Source organism: Carassius auratus, chromosome 26, assembly GCF_003368295.1.
Source record: "Carassius auratus strain Wakin chromosome 26, ASM336829v1, whole genome shotgun sequence".
In the NCBI taxonomy this organism is placed as follows: domain Eukaryota; kingdom Metazoa; phylum Chordata; class Actinopteri; order Cypriniformes; family Cyprinidae; genus Carassius; species Carassius auratus.
The window spans coordinates 23,578,967-23,597,742 of NC_039268.1; the positions used below are offsets into that span (position 1 = coordinate 23,578,967).

The 18,776-nt window shown below is 36.4% G+C and overlaps 1 long non-coding RNA gene across 1 annotated transcript; it reads left to right on the forward strand.

Annotated features, from left to right (window-relative positions):
* Nucleotides 1-10,651: 10,651 nt before the first annotated feature.
* LOC113044683 (uncharacterized) lies at nt 10,652-17,666 on the forward strand. Its single transcript, XR_003275899.1, has 2 exons — nt 10,652-11,119; nt 16,605-17,666. It is a non-coding gene; the product is annotated as an uncharacterized LOC113044683 (long non-coding RNA).
* Nucleotides 17,667-18,776: the final 1,110 nt, after the last annotated feature.

Here is an 18,776-nt window from a genome sequence, read left to right on the forward strand (position 1 = left end):
GAAGAATGAGCTCAGGACGACAATGACACAGAAGCGATTGACTGTACTCTCCCTGTTTACCATTGAAGTTAAAGTTAAAACATTACAGTCTCCAGCCGCGAGAGGGCGCTCTATGCTGCTCATTGCTCCTGTAGTCTACACTGAAAACATAGAGCGCCCTCTTGCGGCTGCAGACGGTAATGTTTTCTCTTGGTTCTAAATAAATGCGATTTGTAATCCAGTGCGATTTACATGTTTTATCCTTGTCATGACGTATTTTTGGACTGATGCAACTTATACTTAGGTGCGACTTATAGTCCGAAAAATATGGTGGTTGGATGAGTTAATAAATTACATTTGAGAAATCACCTTAATTATGTCTGAATGGGGGGTGGGGGGGCTTTTGAGGTAGTGCGCAGGGGCACCACACTGTCTTAATACGGCCCTGCATTCTAGCTGTTTTTAACATTAGACCAGCATTTTTTACTTTAAAATTAGGATACACACGTTTCCTTCTAAACAATCATCTCTGAGCCACAGGAAAAATGTTGTTTGGTTTGATTTATTTTATTATATTTAGCTATTCACACTTAATTTACTTTTCTAATTACTTTAACCGGTCTTTTATTTTTGTCAATCTTAACTTCTAGCATGCTTTATCAGTTAAAACATGTATGCGTATACAAATATCTAACTGGATTGAAAGAGGTAAAATCAAGACAGGATTTTATTAACATAAGACTTGTTATCAGTTCAAATAGACGTACAATGTCTAAACTTTTACAACATTACACAAAACATATTACATATTTGGTCTCATGTCTGGGGTCGTGTGATTGCTGATGCCACCATCAGTGTACTGTATTTCAAAAGGTTGTGAAACATCTAAACCTGTTTCTAAGATCTCAACTCATTTGCAACTTAATTAGTTGTGAGGGATCTGGCATTGTGTGCTTTGGTGGTGTGTGTCAGCTAAAGTTTGGTGATCAAAACAGATCATGTTCAGTGATTAAAGGATCTCCATTGCATCTATTTATGGCGTTTACCTGTGAGTGTGAACTTTGTCAAAGTTTAGCCAAAAGTTCAGCAACCGGTCAAAGGATGTGTGCCCTACTGAAACTTTTTTAACGACAAACATCTGGAGAATTTACATAGGGGCATAAATATCTGGTGCATTGTTAGGTAAAGTTCTTGAAGATAATATTTGTCTGAGAGAAACCAGGACGCTTTATTAATAATGTAGATCTGGTGAATGTGATTTCACAGATGTTCAGGATGAGATCAGAGAGATCAGGTCGAGGGTGATTGTTTTTAACAAGGTGCTCAATGCTGTAGAAAGATGTGGTTTAATTTTTATTCATTTAGTTTATTTGAGTTACATTTATTATTTTTATTCACACCTATATTTTTCAAGCCTCAACACAAACATACACTGAAAATGCAAACAAGTACACAATCACAAACATACAATCACAAACGTAAACATACATGCAAACAAAGGCAAACATATTGTACAAATAAAAAAAAAACAGTACAAACAAACATAAACAACAAACACAAAGATACAAACACAAACATAATATACAAACAGATACAATTGTAAACAACAAACACACACAAACAAACATAACCAAAGAAAAGATAAACATACATGCAAACAAAGGCAAACATACCGCATACATACTGTACAAACAAACACAAACAACAAACATACAAACACAAACATACTGCACAAACAGACATAAACAACAAACAAAAACATACTGTACAAACAGACATAAACAACAAACACAAACATACTGTACAAACAAACAAACAACAAACATACTGCACAAACAGACATAAACAACAAACACAAACATACTGTACAAACAGACATAAACAACAAACAAAAACATACTGTACAAACAGACATAAACAACAAACACAAACATACTGTACAAACAAACAAACAAAAAACATACAAACACAAACATACTGCACAAACAGACATAAACAACAAACACAAACATACTGTACAAACAGAAATAAACAACAAACACAAACATACTGCACAAACAGACATAAACAACAAACACAAACATACAAAAGCAAACATAAAAACAGATTTAATTGATATATTTCAACTGCATTAACTGCTCTAAAATATGAGACACAAATGCTTCAGGAGTTTAGGACACATGCTTATCCGATAACTGTTTTATTTTCTATTTGGGTGATGTATATTTATTTAGTTTAAGTTTAACTGTTTTACCAGAGTTTCCTGTCTTGATTTCAAAAACAGTATCATAGATATTAAGCTGTCTTTTTGTGGTTTTAAATGTGTAATTAATCTCAAAGCAAGTCTGATTTTGTGGTGGTTGTGCTTTAAAATGAAATTATTACAACAAATTGATGAAGGATGTTTAAAGTCTGACAGTCATTAGTTGTTGAATCCTACTGTAATGTTAACATAAAAAGTGATTAAAAAATGTAATCAGGTACATTACTTTTTTAAAGTAATTGAAATTGTTACACAACTTTTTAGGTTTTAAAAAGGGTAACATGTAATCTATAACCGGTAACACTTTAGAATAAGGTTCCATTAGTTAATGTTAGTTAATGTATTAAATAACATGAACAAACAATGAATAATACATTTATTAGTGTATTTATTCATCTTCGTTAATGTTAGTTAATGAAAATAAAGTTATTCATTGTTAGTTCATGGTAATTCACAGTGCATTAACTAATGTTAACAAGCACAACTTTTGATTTAAATAATGCATTAGTAAATGTTGAAATTAACATGAACTAAGACTTATAAATGCTGTAGAAGGATTGTTCTTGCTTAGTTCATGTTAACGAAAGTAGTTAACTAACATTAACTAATGGAACCTTATTCTAAAGTGTTACCCTATAACCTATTACATTTCCATAGTAAACTTCCTAAAAACTGTGTGTAAAATAATTCCATCAGGGTCTCAGCTATATGTTAAAACAAACTTAAGGAAGTTGTTGGCAGTGTCTGTGAAAGCTGCACGGGTGCTTGAGAGTGTTTGGAAGGAAAATGTTTTAGCTTAAAGATGTGATTTTACTACAAACTAGAAGCATTCTAACTAAGAAACATAACACTATGGGTGTTTTTATATTTCCAACAAAACCGGTTGTTCGACATTTAAAAAGTCATAATGTTTATTGTGTTTTGAAAAGAAAGTAAAATATGGTATATAAATTAAGTCTTTTTTATTGATTAACATGGTAGAACCACAATGCATTTATGAGGTTGTGTATTTAATCTGCTTCATGTACTCTCTGGTTACTGTATATTCAAGAGAAATGCATAAACTCAATTGTTTTAATCAGCCTAAAGCTTTAAGTCTGTCATTAAAAAATATCTTAAAGAGAAAAGTCTTTCAAGCATCTATTTTCATTTGTCCAGGACTCTTACAAAAAATACTCGAGTGTGGATATGAATCCTAGATGAAAACTAGAAAAGATTACTTTTAAAGTATTTTAAAAAGATACTTGACATCTTAACACATCTCTGTCAGTAAGATAATTATGTCATGGGGTTATCGATTTTTCTATCAATTATTTGATCAAATTGTAGTAAAATATATATATAAAGAATCTATAAATTGTTTTTAATAAAATAAAACATTATAGTGTGAAAAATAAATATGTTGCATTTAAACAGCATGGTTAACAACACCATTAGTAAAGTGAGAAAGAAAGTCTAATCTGTTGTAAAAGTTCTGTGAGACATTTGTAGCAAAAAAACACTTTTTGTTGCAAACTAACTAATTTTCAGTCTAATAGAGGTCTAATTCATAAAGAAAACTCTCTGTCAGTGTCTTGCATTCACCAGATGGTCATTTACCTGCTTCTAATCCTCACTATGGTTTTAGGTGTGAAAGATCTAAAAATTTACAAAACTTATTTGTCAAAATGAAAGTTACATTCTTTTTAACCACACTGCTCTCCATCATCTTTGTAGAGAATACCTAGTGTGAAGCTAAAAGTTTTGATTTGTAAAAGTTTTGTGTGCGACATTGTAGAAGTTGAAATGTTTTAGTGCATGGGTTTATTGTGCGTGTATGTATATTTGTTTTGTTCTTATGTGAGTGTTTGTGCATGTTTGTGTGTATGTTTGCATTTGAATTTATGTTAGTCTACATCTTTGTGCTTGTGTTTTTGCTGTATGTTTGTGTGTATGCATGTTTTTATAGGTTTGTGTATACATGTTTGTGGTTGCATGTATGTCTGTTTCCTTGTATGTTTGTGTGTGTGTGTGTGTGTGTGTGTGTGTGAGATTGTTTGATTTTGTGTGTATGTTTGTGTTTGTGCCCTAGTTAGTTTGTTAATATGTTTGTGCGCTTGTTTGAGTTTGGGTGTATATTTGTAAGTTTTAGTTTGTATGTTTGTTGTTTATGTTTGTATGTTTGTTTGTTTCTACAGTGTTTGTTTTTTGAATGTTTTTGTTTATGTTTGCATGTTTGTTTGATTGAACAGTATGTTTGTTTGTTTGTTTGTATGTTTGTTTTTGTATGTTTGTATGTACATTATGTTAGTTTATTTTTACAGTATGTTTGCAGAATGTTTATGTTTGCGTGTGTGTGTTTGTGATTGTATGTTTCTGTTTGTGTACTTGTTTGCATTTATCTCATCTCTCTGATCTCATCCTGAACATCTGTGAAATCACATTCACCAGATCTACATTATTAATAAAGCGTCCTGGTTTCTCTCAGACAAATATTATCTTCAAGAACTTCACCTAACACTGCACCAGATATTTATGCCCCTATGTAAATTCTCCAGATGTTTGTCGTTAAAAAAGTTTCAGTAGGGCACACATCCTTTGACCGGTCGCTGAACTTTTGGCTAAACTTTGACAAAGTTCACACTCACAGGTAAACGCAATAAATAGATGCAATGGAGATCCTTTAATCACTGAACATGATCTGTTTTTCACTGAACTTTAGCTGACACACACCACCAAAGCACACAATGCCAGATCCCTCACAACTAATTAAGTTGCAAATGAGTTGAGATCTTAGAAACAGGTTTAGATGTTTCACAACCTTTTGAAATACAGTACACTGATGGTGGCATCAGCAATCACACGACCCCAGACATGAGACCAAATATGTAATATGTTTTGTGTAATGTTGTAAAAGTTTATACATTGTACGTCTATTTGAACTGATAACAAGTTTTATGTTAATAAAATCCTGTCTTGATTTTACCACTTTCAATCCAGTTAGATATTTGTATACGCATACATGTTTTAACTGATAAAGCATGCTAGAAGTGAAGAGTGACAAAAATAAAAGACCGGTTAAAGTAATTAGAAAAGTAAATTAAGTGTGAATCTAAATATAATAAAATAAATCAAACCAAACAACATTTTTCCTGTGGCTTAGAGGTGATTGTTTAGAAGGAAATGTGTGTATCCTAATTTTAAAGTAAAAACTGCTGGTCTAATGTTAAAAACAGCTAGAATGTTTTTGCCAATTAAGAAATCATGTCGATTTATTAAAAACATCACTTTGTTTAATTATTTTAACATACATTTAAATCTATCTTTGTGGTGTTAGGGATAGGGTGACCACCCGTCCCGCGTAGCGCGTGCGCGCACAGCGTTTGAAGCCCAATTCATGCGTCCCACAAATTGAGACTGTGTCACGCATAATCAATGCTTGCTCAAAAAAAGTTGGTCGCTCTATATCCAGAGTCACCAACCCGTCGATCGTGGTCGACAAGTCGATCTTGGAAGCATTTTAAGTCGATCTCGAAGATTTTTCAAAATCTGAGAAAAAAAGGTGCGAGCCTCCGGTGCGAGTTGGGAGGTTCGAGCCTCGGCTGACTGCGCGCGCACCTCCCGAAACATGACAAGACATTTATACTTGACGCAACTGTTTTAGACTAAAACCAGACCATACAACTGATTTAGACGCGGATGCCGGTGTGATGGGATGTATTAATATCCATCTGCTTGGGCATGATTGTTTAAGGCCTGTAATTGATTGATTATTGAGGTAATAGCTCAATAGTTTTTTCGCTGAAAAAACCTAAACCGTTCGGTTCACCACACAGAACTCTTCTTGTTTTTGTTGTTTGCACTTCCTGTTTCTGTTTCCCTCTGTTGCCTGGCCCTGCGTCCCTCCCCCTGGTCCTCTGCCAGTCCACCTCCCTCCTGGTCTCTGTGTTCCTTGGTCTGTTCTTGTGTTCGGGTGGAGCATCTGGTAGCTGCTCCGTAGAGGAGGGGGTAATGTCACGCTGTCTGTTCTGTGTTTCCCTGGGTATCTACTAGTGGTCTCACTTCCCCATAGGCACCTCACCGCAGGCACTACAATTCCCACAAGGCCTTGCCCCTTCATCACAGTAATTGCACTCCTGTTAATTGCACTCAGGTGTCTTCACTTCATAGTCATTATCCTGCCTATTTTAACCGGTCTTTTTCTGTTTGTGTCATGGAGTCCTTACTTTCCATCACCCAGTTTCCTCGCGTTCCTAGTTTCGAGTTCCTGTTCCTGTTTGTTTGTTTGTTTGTTTTGGATTGATTTTTGGTTTTGACCCCTGCTTGTTGGATTCTGATTTTGGATTACCCATTAAAATCACACTGCTTTTGGATCTCTCGTCTCCTGTGTTCCTGTGTTCCCGATCGTTACAGTGACTTGTTGAATATAGTGTACGAATACGATCTTCTCGTAGGTGAAAGAGTTGAATGAACTGATAAATCTCGTTCGTGAATGAAATGAATGAGAGTATACAGGGTCAGTCGGCCAAGCATGTAAATCTCGATAAGCAATCAGCAGATAAAGCGCATTTATAGGTGCACATAAGCTTGTTTTCATATTTGGAATACAGAACATAACTCCACGTTTAATTCCCGATAAAACCTTGTGCTTTGTTAATCTGAACAATTTATTTAGACTATTATTTAATGCGATCATGCACACACTTTAATAAAGGCAAATCAGTTTTTGTCACAAGTAAATACGTTCGTTGACTTAAGACATAACACATAAGACACTCTTTTTCACCAACTGCTGGCGTATTTGTGTAATATGAAGAAATGGTCACTGAATGAATCAGTGAATGAATCATTTTGGTGAACGAACTGAAAATCAATTAATCTCTTGAAAGAATCAAAATTTCCACCACTAAATTCCATGCAACATAAATGGATTTTTTAAATTTTGTTTTTAGCAAAATTATATCGAGGATCCAAACAACAAGCCTTTGCCAAAACCTTTTCTAAGGCAGCTAGTTCATACTACCCCTGTAGAACACTACACATTTTTTGCTTTATGTCCGATGTTAAGGTGGTATCCTCGTTTGATGGTTTAAGCATATCTTCTGTCTGGAGTTTCAGGACGGGTTTGACTGAAGACACTGTAACGTAGCTCTCTCCAGACAGCAGATCCGTAAACTCAGCCGAGGGTTTCAGTGCTGCATTCACAGACTCAAGGACAGCGATGTCCTGCCAGCTTGGATTTAGATGTTGGTGTCTCCGGTCATCCAAAACTCTTCTCATAGCCAGGATTTGCTCCAAAACCCTTTCCACCATTTTTTGTTTGGTGCCCCATCTCGTATCGCAGTCCTGAAAAGAGTAGCATTGGCCATTAAATCATTGAATTAGCCAAGGACAACATCCAAGTAGGCTACCAAAATAAATTATAGGGTACATTTTAAATTATTAACTCGTTTCAATATATGTTTTCTAAACAAAAAATGAATTTAAATAATCCCGACTGTAAAATAAAGCATATTAGGCTAGACAGATAGGTCTATATGGATGTTAAATTGAGTTGAAGTTAGCTTAAATGTTTTTTCTTTAATATATCTTACCTTTTGAAATAATTTTTGTTTTAAAATATTTATTTAAAATGAAAAATACATTTAACCCAGCAACAGACAAGTAGGCCTATGCTATTGTAACAGTAGGTTAAATTGTTTCATTTTTATAATTTCATTTTTTTATTGCATAATAACATGATCGATAAGTTAGCAACGTTTAAATTTTATAACTTACCAGTATGAGGCCATGCTGAGGAATTTGAAATTCTGCTTGTGCTTTCGCTAGATTTCTTCTCTTCAACCAGCTCTGAGAAAATGTACTGACCAATGTGTGACACAGGCCCATTGCTCTTGCTGTGCGATCCTTTACGCTTGCCATTGCATTTGTAACGGCCAAATGTAAATTGTGACCAAAGCAGTTCAACCACGGCCAGTTTTTTTTTCTTTTTGACTGCTGCAACGATGTTGGCCCCGTTGTCTGTAGTGATACAGGCCAGCTTATTTTCATCCAGGGACCACTCTTCAAATGCGTGCCGGAGAGCATCCGAATTATTGTCGGACGTGTGGTTTTCGGGCATAAACACTGTTTCAAGACAACGTGATTTCAGAATCCATTCCACGCTGAGATAATGAACCGTTAGACTCATATAAGGAGCCATATTGACACTTGACCACATATTGGTTGTGGCAGAAAAGTAATCGACATTCATAAGCTCGCTCTTGATCGATGTCTTTACACTGCTGTATATTTTCGGCACAGCAGTTTCTGAAAAATATGTTTTGCCCGGCAACTCGTACTGCTTAGCAAACTTTTGAAGCATTGACTTAAATGCAGGTTTCTCCACCATGTTGAATGGAACCATCTCTTGAACTAGATACTGCGTTACAGTGGCTGTAAGGCATTTATGCCAGTTACTTTCACAAAGGCTTCAGCTACTCCTAACTGTCGGCCTGTACCGGTCTCAGCTGTTCTTTTTGATGTTGCTCCATGACCTGATGCTTGAGGGGGCAGCTGGGCTTCAATAGCTGGATGACAGTTAGTGAGATGACACCTCAAATTAGATGTATTGCCTCGTGTCACAGGAACCTTTTTGCCGCCATCAGATCCAACTCACCACCAGGTGGTGATCAGTTGACAGCTCCGCCCCTCTATTTACCCAAGTGTCCAAGACATACTGCCGGAGGTCAGAGTAAACGACCACAAAGTCGATCATTGACCTCCTGCCTAGGGTGTGTTGGTGCCACATGCACTGATGGACACCCTTATGCTTGAACATGGTGTTCGTTTTGGACAAACTGTGACTTGCACAGAAGTCCAATAATAGAACACCACTTGGGTTCAGATCAGGGGGGCCATTCCTCCCAATCACACCCCTCCAGGTATCACTGTCGCTGCCCACGTGAGCGTTGAACTTCCCAGGTAGAACGACGGAGTCCCTGATCGGAGCACTTTCCAGAGACCCCAGGAAGGCCGGGTACTCTACACTGCCATTTGCACAAATGACAGTGAGAGACCTATCCCCAACCCAAAGGCGCAGGGAAGCAACCCTTTTGTTCAAAGGGGTAAACTCCAACACATGGCGACTTAGCTGGGGAGCTATGAGCAACCCCACACCAGCCTGCCGCCTCTCGGCACGGGCAACTCCAGAGTAGTAGGGAGTCCAGCCTCTCTCAAGGGGGGTGGTTTCAGAACCCAAGCTGTGCGTGGAGGTGAGCCCGACTATCTCAAGTTGGTACCTCTCAACCTCCCGCACAAGCTCAGGCTCCTTCCCCGCCAGTGAGGTGACATTCCACGTCCCCAAGTTTCCGTGTCCAGAGATCAGGTCGTTGGGGCCCCTGACTTTGACCGCTGCCTGATCCACATTGCACCAGCCCCTTATGGTTCCTCCCGCAGATGGTGGATCCACGATAGGTCGGCCCCATGTTGCTTTTTAGGGCTAAACCCGACCGGGCCCCATTAGGGGAGCCCCGACCACCAGGCGCTCGCATTTGAGCCCCCACCCCGGGCCTGGCTCCAGGGTGGGGCCCCGGCTGCGCCATGTCGGGCAACGTCAGGGTCCTTGTTTTACAATTTTTCATAAAAGGCTATTGAACCACTATTAGTCTGACTCGTCACCTAGGACCTGTTTGCCTTGGGAGACCCTACCGGGGGCATATAGCCCCGGAGAACATAGCTCCTAGAATCATTCGGGTACTCAAACTCCTCCTCCACAATAAGGTTGCGGTTCAAACCTTAATATCCATCAAAGACAAATAGTTAGAGATTAATTAGAATACAGAATATTAATATAAATTCTTTAGAATAAAGAATAGGCTGAAATTCCTGTCATTTAAATCTCTTTCTAAGAATCAAATACAAAAGGTTTGGTTTTATTACATTTACATTTATGAATATAAAATTTTATATTGATTTAAAATTACATTGTAATCATTTTAATTGAAAATATTTTTAAAATATTGGATGATTTATTTTTACAAATATGAAATTTAGAAAAAAAAGATTTTTTAGAAATATAAATAAAAATTGTAAGTATATTTTGTAAAATTGTATCAATATGAAACTTAGCAACAAGTAAACTTACTTAAAATGGTTTAATAATAAGTTTCATATATTTTTTATTTTTTTAACTACTGACATTTTAAAATGTATGAATATTAAATGTATTTTTACATTTAAATATGTTAAATATGATTAAATAATAAATATATTATTTTTAATTTATTTAAATTAACTGAACATTTAGTGAAAACTAAAATTATTTAATGATTATTTTAACGTTTTAATTCATGTTTCTAATTATTTTAATTTAGCAAAAACTTATTACTATAACATTTAGTGAAAATCAAAATTTAAAATAATTTTAACATATTTTTAATTAATGTTTTCTAATGAACACAATTTAGCAAAAAAAGAAAATTATAAAAAAATGCTCAAATGTAATTTTAATTATATGAATGTAGTGCAAATTAAATAAACAATATACAGCATTAGTTTCATTAGTGTGTATATTAGTAAGTGTTGTCTTCCACCTGCAGGGGCAAAGGTGACGTCCACAGATCTGCCGGATGTTTTGGGGAATCTGAGACACAACTTGAACCGTAACACCAGAGGACTGTGCAGACACGAGCCGCTTGTGACCGAGCTCTGCTGGGGGCAACAGCTGGACGAGCGATTCCCGCTTAACACCTGCCACTACGACTACATCATGGCCGCAGACATGGTGTACGCACATCCACACCTGCAGCAGCTTCGTGGACACATTTGAGAAGCACTTTCACCTGGAGGACCTTTATAACCTGCCCAGCCTGCGGATAAAGCTGTCCCGAGCACAAAAACGACACAATATATTACAGGGTGGGTTAGGATAGGTTAATTAATTAACCACAATTTATTTCACGATTCCAGAAGTTTCAAGAACTACTGACGTCGAAAATAAAAACTAAAGTTACTGAGATAAATATGATTTCAGTGTCTCAGAAATGGGTTCTGCACTGAATGGGTGCCGTCAGAATGAGAGTCTGATAAAAACATCACAATAATCCACAGCACTCCAGTCCATCAGTGAACATCTGGAGAAGACAAAAGATGAAACTAATCCAGAATTAAGATGCTTTTAATGTCCATAATCCATAATAATGCTTCCTCCAGTGAAAAAGTGTTCTGGTCTGAATCAGGTGAGAAATCTGCACAGAACAAGCAGCGTTTAAACAGCTTTAAACAAATCTGTGTCTGGATTTTGATGTGAGAGACAACAAGTCAAGTCAAGTCAAGTTACCTTTATTTATATAGCGCTTTAAAAAAATACATTGCGTCAAAGCAACTGAACAACATTCATTAGGAAAACAATGTTAGGTAGGTTATTCCAGAGTTTAGGCGCCAAATAGGGAAAGGATCTGCCGCCCGCAATTGATTTTTATATTCTAGGTATTATCAAATTGCCTGAGTTTTGAGAATGTAGTGGACGTAGAGGAGTATAATGTAAAAGGAGCTCATTCAAATACTGAGGTGCTAAACCATTCAGGGCTTTATAAGTAATAAGCAATATTTTCAAATCTATACGATGTTTTATAGGGAGCCAGTGCAGTGTGGACAGGACCGGGCTAATATGGTCATACTTCCTGGTTCTAGTAAGAACTCTTGCTGCTGCATTTTGGACTAGCTGTAGTTTGTTTATTAAGCGTGCAGAACAACCACCCAATAAAGCATTACAATAATCTAACCTTGAAGTCATAAATGCATGGATTAACATTTCTGCATTTGACATTGAGAGCATAGTCCGTAATTTAGATATATTTTTGAGATGGAAAAATGCAGTTTTACAAATGCTAGAAACGTGGCTTTCTAAGGAAAGATTGCGATCAAGTAGCACACCTAGGTTCCTAACTGATGACGAAGAATTGACAGAGCAACCATCAAGTCTTAGACAGTGTTCTAGGTTATTACAAGCAGAGTTTTTAGGTCCTATAATTAACTCCTCTGTTTTTTCAGAATTTAGCAGTAAGAAATTACTCGTCATCCAGTTTTTTGTATCGACTATGCATTCCATTAGTTTTTCAAATTGGTGTGTTTCACCGGGCCACGAAGAAATATAGAGCTGAGTATCATCAGTATAACAGTGAAAGCTAACACCATGTTTCCTGATGATATCTCCCAAGGGTAACATATAAAGCATGAAGAGTAGTGGCCCTAGTACTGAGCCTTGAGGTACTCCATACTGCACTTGTGATCGATGTGATACATCTTCATTCACTGCTACGAACTGATGGCGGTCATATAAGTACGAATTAAACCATGCTAATGCACTTCCATTAATGCCAGCAAAGTGTTCAAGTCTATGCAAAAGAATGTCGTGGTCAATTGTGTCAAACTCAGCACTAAGATCCAATAAAACTAATAAAGAGATACACCCAAGATCAGATGATAAGAGCAGATTTGTAACTCTAAGGAGAGCAGTCTCAGTACTATGATAAGGTCTAAATCCTGACTGGAAGTCCTCACATATTAGAGCCCTGCACGGGCCTCAAATCTAGGCCCGAGCCCGGCCCTGGCCCGAGACGCTCAGGCCCTAGCCCGACCCGTGTCCGACAGCTCATCAGAATTATCAGCCCGAGTCCGACACGAGCCCTTGTTTTTATTTATTTATTTTTTTTACACCCTATTTGCAACATTTAAAAAATGGGTCAGTTTTGTGTTATGTTTCTTTTCATTTCTTTATCAAGTTAATTTAGAAAAATGTTTGGAGCATTTTTTTTTTAAAATGACGATTAACGTTAAACAGCCGAGCAGACAGCGAGTAGCCTAAAACATATTTAATCAATTAAGCCTCTCAAATTATCGCTAATACTTTACTTGACTACAATAAAAACTCATATATAAAACACTTCAAGCATATCACACAGACAGTTAGTTTGATAAATGTTTATTTATTAAACCACAGTGAGTAAAAAAAAAAAAAAATTGAAATTCTGAGGCAGGCTCGCAACAGCGCTCGCAAACGAAATGAGAAATAGCCTACAATCTAAACAAATTAAATTAATTAAAAACAAACTTGCATGTTATCTTACCTCAAAGATGCACCACATAACATGTCCATTCTTTTTTCCATTAGTTTCCAACAGTTAAACGAAAATAAAGTCCAGTCAAATGAAAAGTTAGAACAGTTTCTTACAGAGCATCGTCTAGAAAAAGAATAGCCTCCAGAGTGGAAGGTTATTCACGTTCGCTGCTGCTGCTGATGGGAAACTAAACACAGAGCGAGCCAGTCTTGACAGTTGCGGTAGCAGGGTCTCGTGCTGTTTACATTTACATTACTTTAGAGGCCTATAATAGCTACTACTACAATAAGTGGATATAACTGAAGTATAATCGTGGATCGCGCTGACGGAAAAGCGTGAGACTGTCATGTCAGTATGTCAGTTTAATTATAACGGGTTGAATTATCAGATTATGAAAGTTATGAGGTTATGAAATGTCTTATGTCTTTCTATGTTTGTTTTTCTATCGTTGACGTCAACTTCTCATTTTTTTATTTAATGTCTAAAAATATAAATAGAAGGCCCGGCCCGCATGTGAGCTATAACGTGAAAATTGGTCGGGCATAAATAAGTCGGGCCCGTCGGGCTCGGGCTGAAATGCAGGGCTTTATCACATATACCATCTTTCTCTAAGAAGGAATATAATTGTGAGGATACCACCTTTTCTAGTATCTTGGACAGAAAAGGGAGATTCGAGATTGGTCTATAATTAACAAGTTCTCTGGGGTCAAGTTGTGTTTTTTTGATTAGAGGCTTAATAACAGCCAGTTTGAAGGTTTTGGGGACATATCGTAATGACAATGAGGAATTCATAATAGTCAGAAGTGGATCTATGACTTCTGGAAGCACCTCTTTTAGGAGCTTAGATGGTATAGGGTCTAACATACATGTTGTAGGTTTAGATGATTTAACAAGTTTATACAATTCTTCCTCTCCTATAGTAGAGAATGAGTGGAACTGTTCCTCAGGGGGTCTATAGTGCACTGTCTGATGCGAAACTGTAGCTGACGGCTGAATTGTTGCACTTTTATCTCTAATAGTATCGATTTTAGAAGTAAAGTAAATAAAGGCATTACTGCTGTGGTGTTAGGAAATGTCAACACTTGAATGTTTAACCACTGTATTGAATAAATACCTGGGGTTATTTTTGTTTTCTTCTAAAAAAGAAGAAAAGTAATCGGATCTAGCAGTTTTTAATGCTTTTCTGTAGGATAGTTTACTTTCCTGCCAAGCAATACGAAATACCTCTAGTTTTGTTTTCCTCCAGCTGCGCTCCATTTTTCGGGCTGCTCTCTTTAGGGTGCGAGTATGCTCATTATACCATGGTGTCAAACTGTTTTCCTTAACCTTCCTTAAGCGTAAAGGAGCAACTGTATTTAAAGTGCTAGAAAAGAGAGAGTCCATAGTTTCTGTTACATCATCAAGTTGTTCTGAGGTTTTGGATATGCTAAGGAATTTGGATAAATCAGGAGGATAACTTAAAAAGCAGTCTTTTGTGGTAGAGGTGATGGTTTTACCATACTTGTAACAAGAAGTAGAATTACATTTTTGGCAATATGCTATCCACTTTCTGCTGTAAATGTTGAAATTTCTCACCTGTGAGACAAATAAAGGTTGATCTAATCTAATCTAATCTAATATGAAGTTTGCCCAAAACTAAATATTGATCTGAGATATCATCACTTGGCTGAATAATTTCAACACTATCAACATCAATTCCATATGACAGTATTAAATCTAGAGTATGATTTCAACAATGAGTAGGTCCTGAAACATGTTGTCTAACACCAATAGAGTTCAGAATGTCTATAAATGCTGATCCCAATGCATCTTTTTCATTATCAACATGGATATTAAAATCACCAACTATTAAAACTTTATCTGCAGCCAGAACTAACTCGGATGTAAAATCACCAAACTCTTTAATAAAGTCTGTATGGTGCCCTGGTGGCCTGTATACAGTAGCCAGTACAAACATAACAGGGGATTTATCATTAACATTGGTTTCTCTGGATAATGTTATATGAAGCACCATTACTTCAAACGAGTTATACTTGAAGCCTGCCCTCTGAGAAATCCTGAAAACTTTGTTATAAATTGAAGCAACACCTCCCCCTTTACCTTTTAGACGTGGCTCGTGTTTATAACAGTAATCTTGGGGGGTGGACTCATTTAAAATAATGTAATCACCAGGGCCCGGTTTTTCAAAAGTAATCCAGTAGGATTTTGGATAATGGATTGGATCAAATCTTGAAAATGTGTTTTTCAAAAGAAAAAACGGATTACATAATCGGATTAGATCACGTAATCCAATCTCAGTTTTGATCCGGATCAAACCTTTAGTTTGGGTTTTTTTAGAACTCTTTTGTAGGATTTGGATCACTTTGATCCAAAAAATCTGGATTAAACTGATCCCATCAGAAGGGTGGATTCAACATGGATTTCATGGCAGAAATGTAAAGAAAACTTTATAAATGTATCAAATAATACTATATTTGGAGCATGCAGTATCTTACAAGATATCCTATTTATTCATAAGGTTTTAATTTTATTTGTTCATCCGTCAGGCTACAGTGATTAGGTAGGCTTTAACGTATTCAGCCTTTCAGTATAGGCCTACAGCAAAGTAGAAAGAGTTTGGCCTCATAAAATAATCCCCCAAACAGCTGTCAAAATTGACCAAAAACAATAAATTTTATTCTGTCACTAATTGATATATATATTCATCACAATCGAAAATATTCTTTTTTTTTTATTCAATACATCTATACTTGATACTTGTTATAAATATCCTCAATGTACAGTGTTTGTGTTGTAGGTCTCAGATGAGCGGACTGCTGGAAGAGGATGGGGTGGGGTTTTTCTTGTATTTAGTTTTTTTTTTTAAATGTGTGGGTTTTCATTTCAAATAAAAAATAATTTATATTGACCCCACACTGGCTATTCTACTTTTTGCTCTTTACATATCTATAGTTCTACATTGTGATTTCCTATCCTGTTTGGGCACTGGTTATCCAGCACTGGTTATCCAGATTTGGTGATCCTGAAAAGTTCCTATCCGGATCCGATTGATCCAATCCGATGCTGCTTTAAAAAACTGGCTCCAAAAGTAAGATGGATTACGTGATCATGGATCGCAAAAAAAGGATTACTAAATCCGGATCAATTTTATCCGGATTAAACCTTTTGAAAAACTGGGCCCAGGAGATGCTCTTTTTCACTGGAGGAGGTGTTATTACTAACTCTATGTGTTTGAGTTAAAATCATCTTAATGCTGGATTTGTTTCATCTTTTGTCTTCTCCAGATGTTCATTGATGGACTGGAGATTTTATCAGACTCTCATTCTGACGGCACCCATTCACTGCAGAGCATCCATTGATGACACACTGATATAATGTTACATTTCTACAAACCTGATGAAGAAACAAACTCATCCTGATCTTGTACCGCCAGAGGGTGAACACATTAAAAAATTTTTGTTTTTGTGAATTATTCCTGTAAGTGTCCATCAATAATACGTAATAATGTGAGAAAGAAGCATCTCCGTTGTGATCTGTGGAGAATTTCATGTGTACTTCAAGAACTTGATGATGAAGAATTGTATGATGTCTGTAAGTCAATCATTTGTGAGCACTGAGGTTATTTTGACATGATCATGTTTTTCATTACATTCACTCTCTTAAGTGTTCGATACAGAAATGTAACTTTTACAACTTAAGCATTTTCAATATTTGGAAATAAACGTGAAACATTCTGAGTCAGGTTTCTTTTTCTAAACACAGCTTCTGAAACTCTACAGTGTTTACAGGCTTTTCTAGTTTGGAGCTTCTAGAAGAAAGCAGAACTGATTTCTTGTGTGGTTTCCAAGTTAAGAAGAAGCAGATGTGTCTATGACTAACGGCACATAGCAGTAATGGATCACAAACATGTTTTGGTTCTTCTGAGGGGAGCAGCCTATTTGGACCATGTATGCATGTCTGATTCACGGAGATATTTGATCCTGGGATCAAGTGCTGGAGTCTGGCAGGGCCATTACATGATGAAAACACACGTACACCACATATAGTCCACATAAACACACCCCCGCAGAAGAGAGATTTAGAAAACATCCCAATGCAGGACAGCCAATCATTTCAACATAATTTCTTCATGCATGCATCTGCCAAAATCATGAGATCAGGCCCTACATGGTAAAGGATGTTCAACCGCCCCCACACAACAAACTGGAGAGATTTAGGGCGATGACCTCATGTGTCCTCCAGAGATATAATGAGTGTTATACTGGGTTTCCCTTCTGTGGAATCCATTTAGTGCATACCAGCTGCCTAGACTCATAGAAACCAACAGGAATGGAATAAATGGGCAACATATAGGTGAATGCAACATATTCAGATTACACTGCACCACACCTCAATAAAAATTATATACATTTTTTAGTCTTTTTTTATTTACGTGGTGTGCTTTTTGTTTACCCTGCAAGGCACTGCAATAAATAACATTATGCATAAATTATTACATTTAAAAACATTTTCATTTATCAGTATTTTATTGTATTAAACTGCTTTCGAAAAGACCAATTTTCTTAAAGAAAAAACTGATTTTTTTTTTTACATCAAACTTTCGTTTAACCTTACAAACAGTGTAATAATTGATTATAAAGCTTATTGGGGGGAGGGCTGCTTTTCTTAAAGAAAAATATGAATTATTGAATTTGTGTGCAAAACCAGTGCAATAAACAGCATATTATGCATAAAGCCTTACATTTAAATACATTTTCATTGCACTCTGTGCATTTGGTTTACCCTCAAAAGCAGTGCAATAAACAGCATATTACCTACAAAGCCACAAATATTTTTTTACATTGCACTTATTGGGAGAGGAACAATTATGTTAAAGTAAATTTTATATTGCATGCATTTTTATTTACCGTACCTTATTTTTTTATTAGACTGACTTACTAAATCAGTGCAATAAATAGTACAATGATGCATTATTTCATTCTATATTTTATTGCATATTAACACTAATTGGTAAAGGGACAATTTTTTTTTTTTTTTTTTTTTTAAGAAAACCCAAGATTATTATGTTTTTGATTTTGGAGGGAAATATGTTTCAAGCTTGTTCTTGACAAGTTTTGTAAGATTCACCCCAAAGTAAACACTTGTACAATTCACTTGTACACTTGTACACTTGTTTTACTTTAAGAACATTATGAAACATTATGTGTTGTGCAATACTTCAGTACTAGTACTGTATGTTGTGGCATTCTGAACTTCTCTATTATCTCAAAGCTCTAGTGTTTGTCTCCCAATCTGTGTGTGGCAGCAGAAGCTCATTCCCCATCTCGTACATCATGCTCTATTTCTCAGTGTTTGTGTGGATGTGCCTCTGCTTCATGAATCTCCAGCTAAATATAGTGATGGCAGCGTGACGCTGGAGTGTTGCGTGATGCCAGTCTATAACCTCACTGAGGATG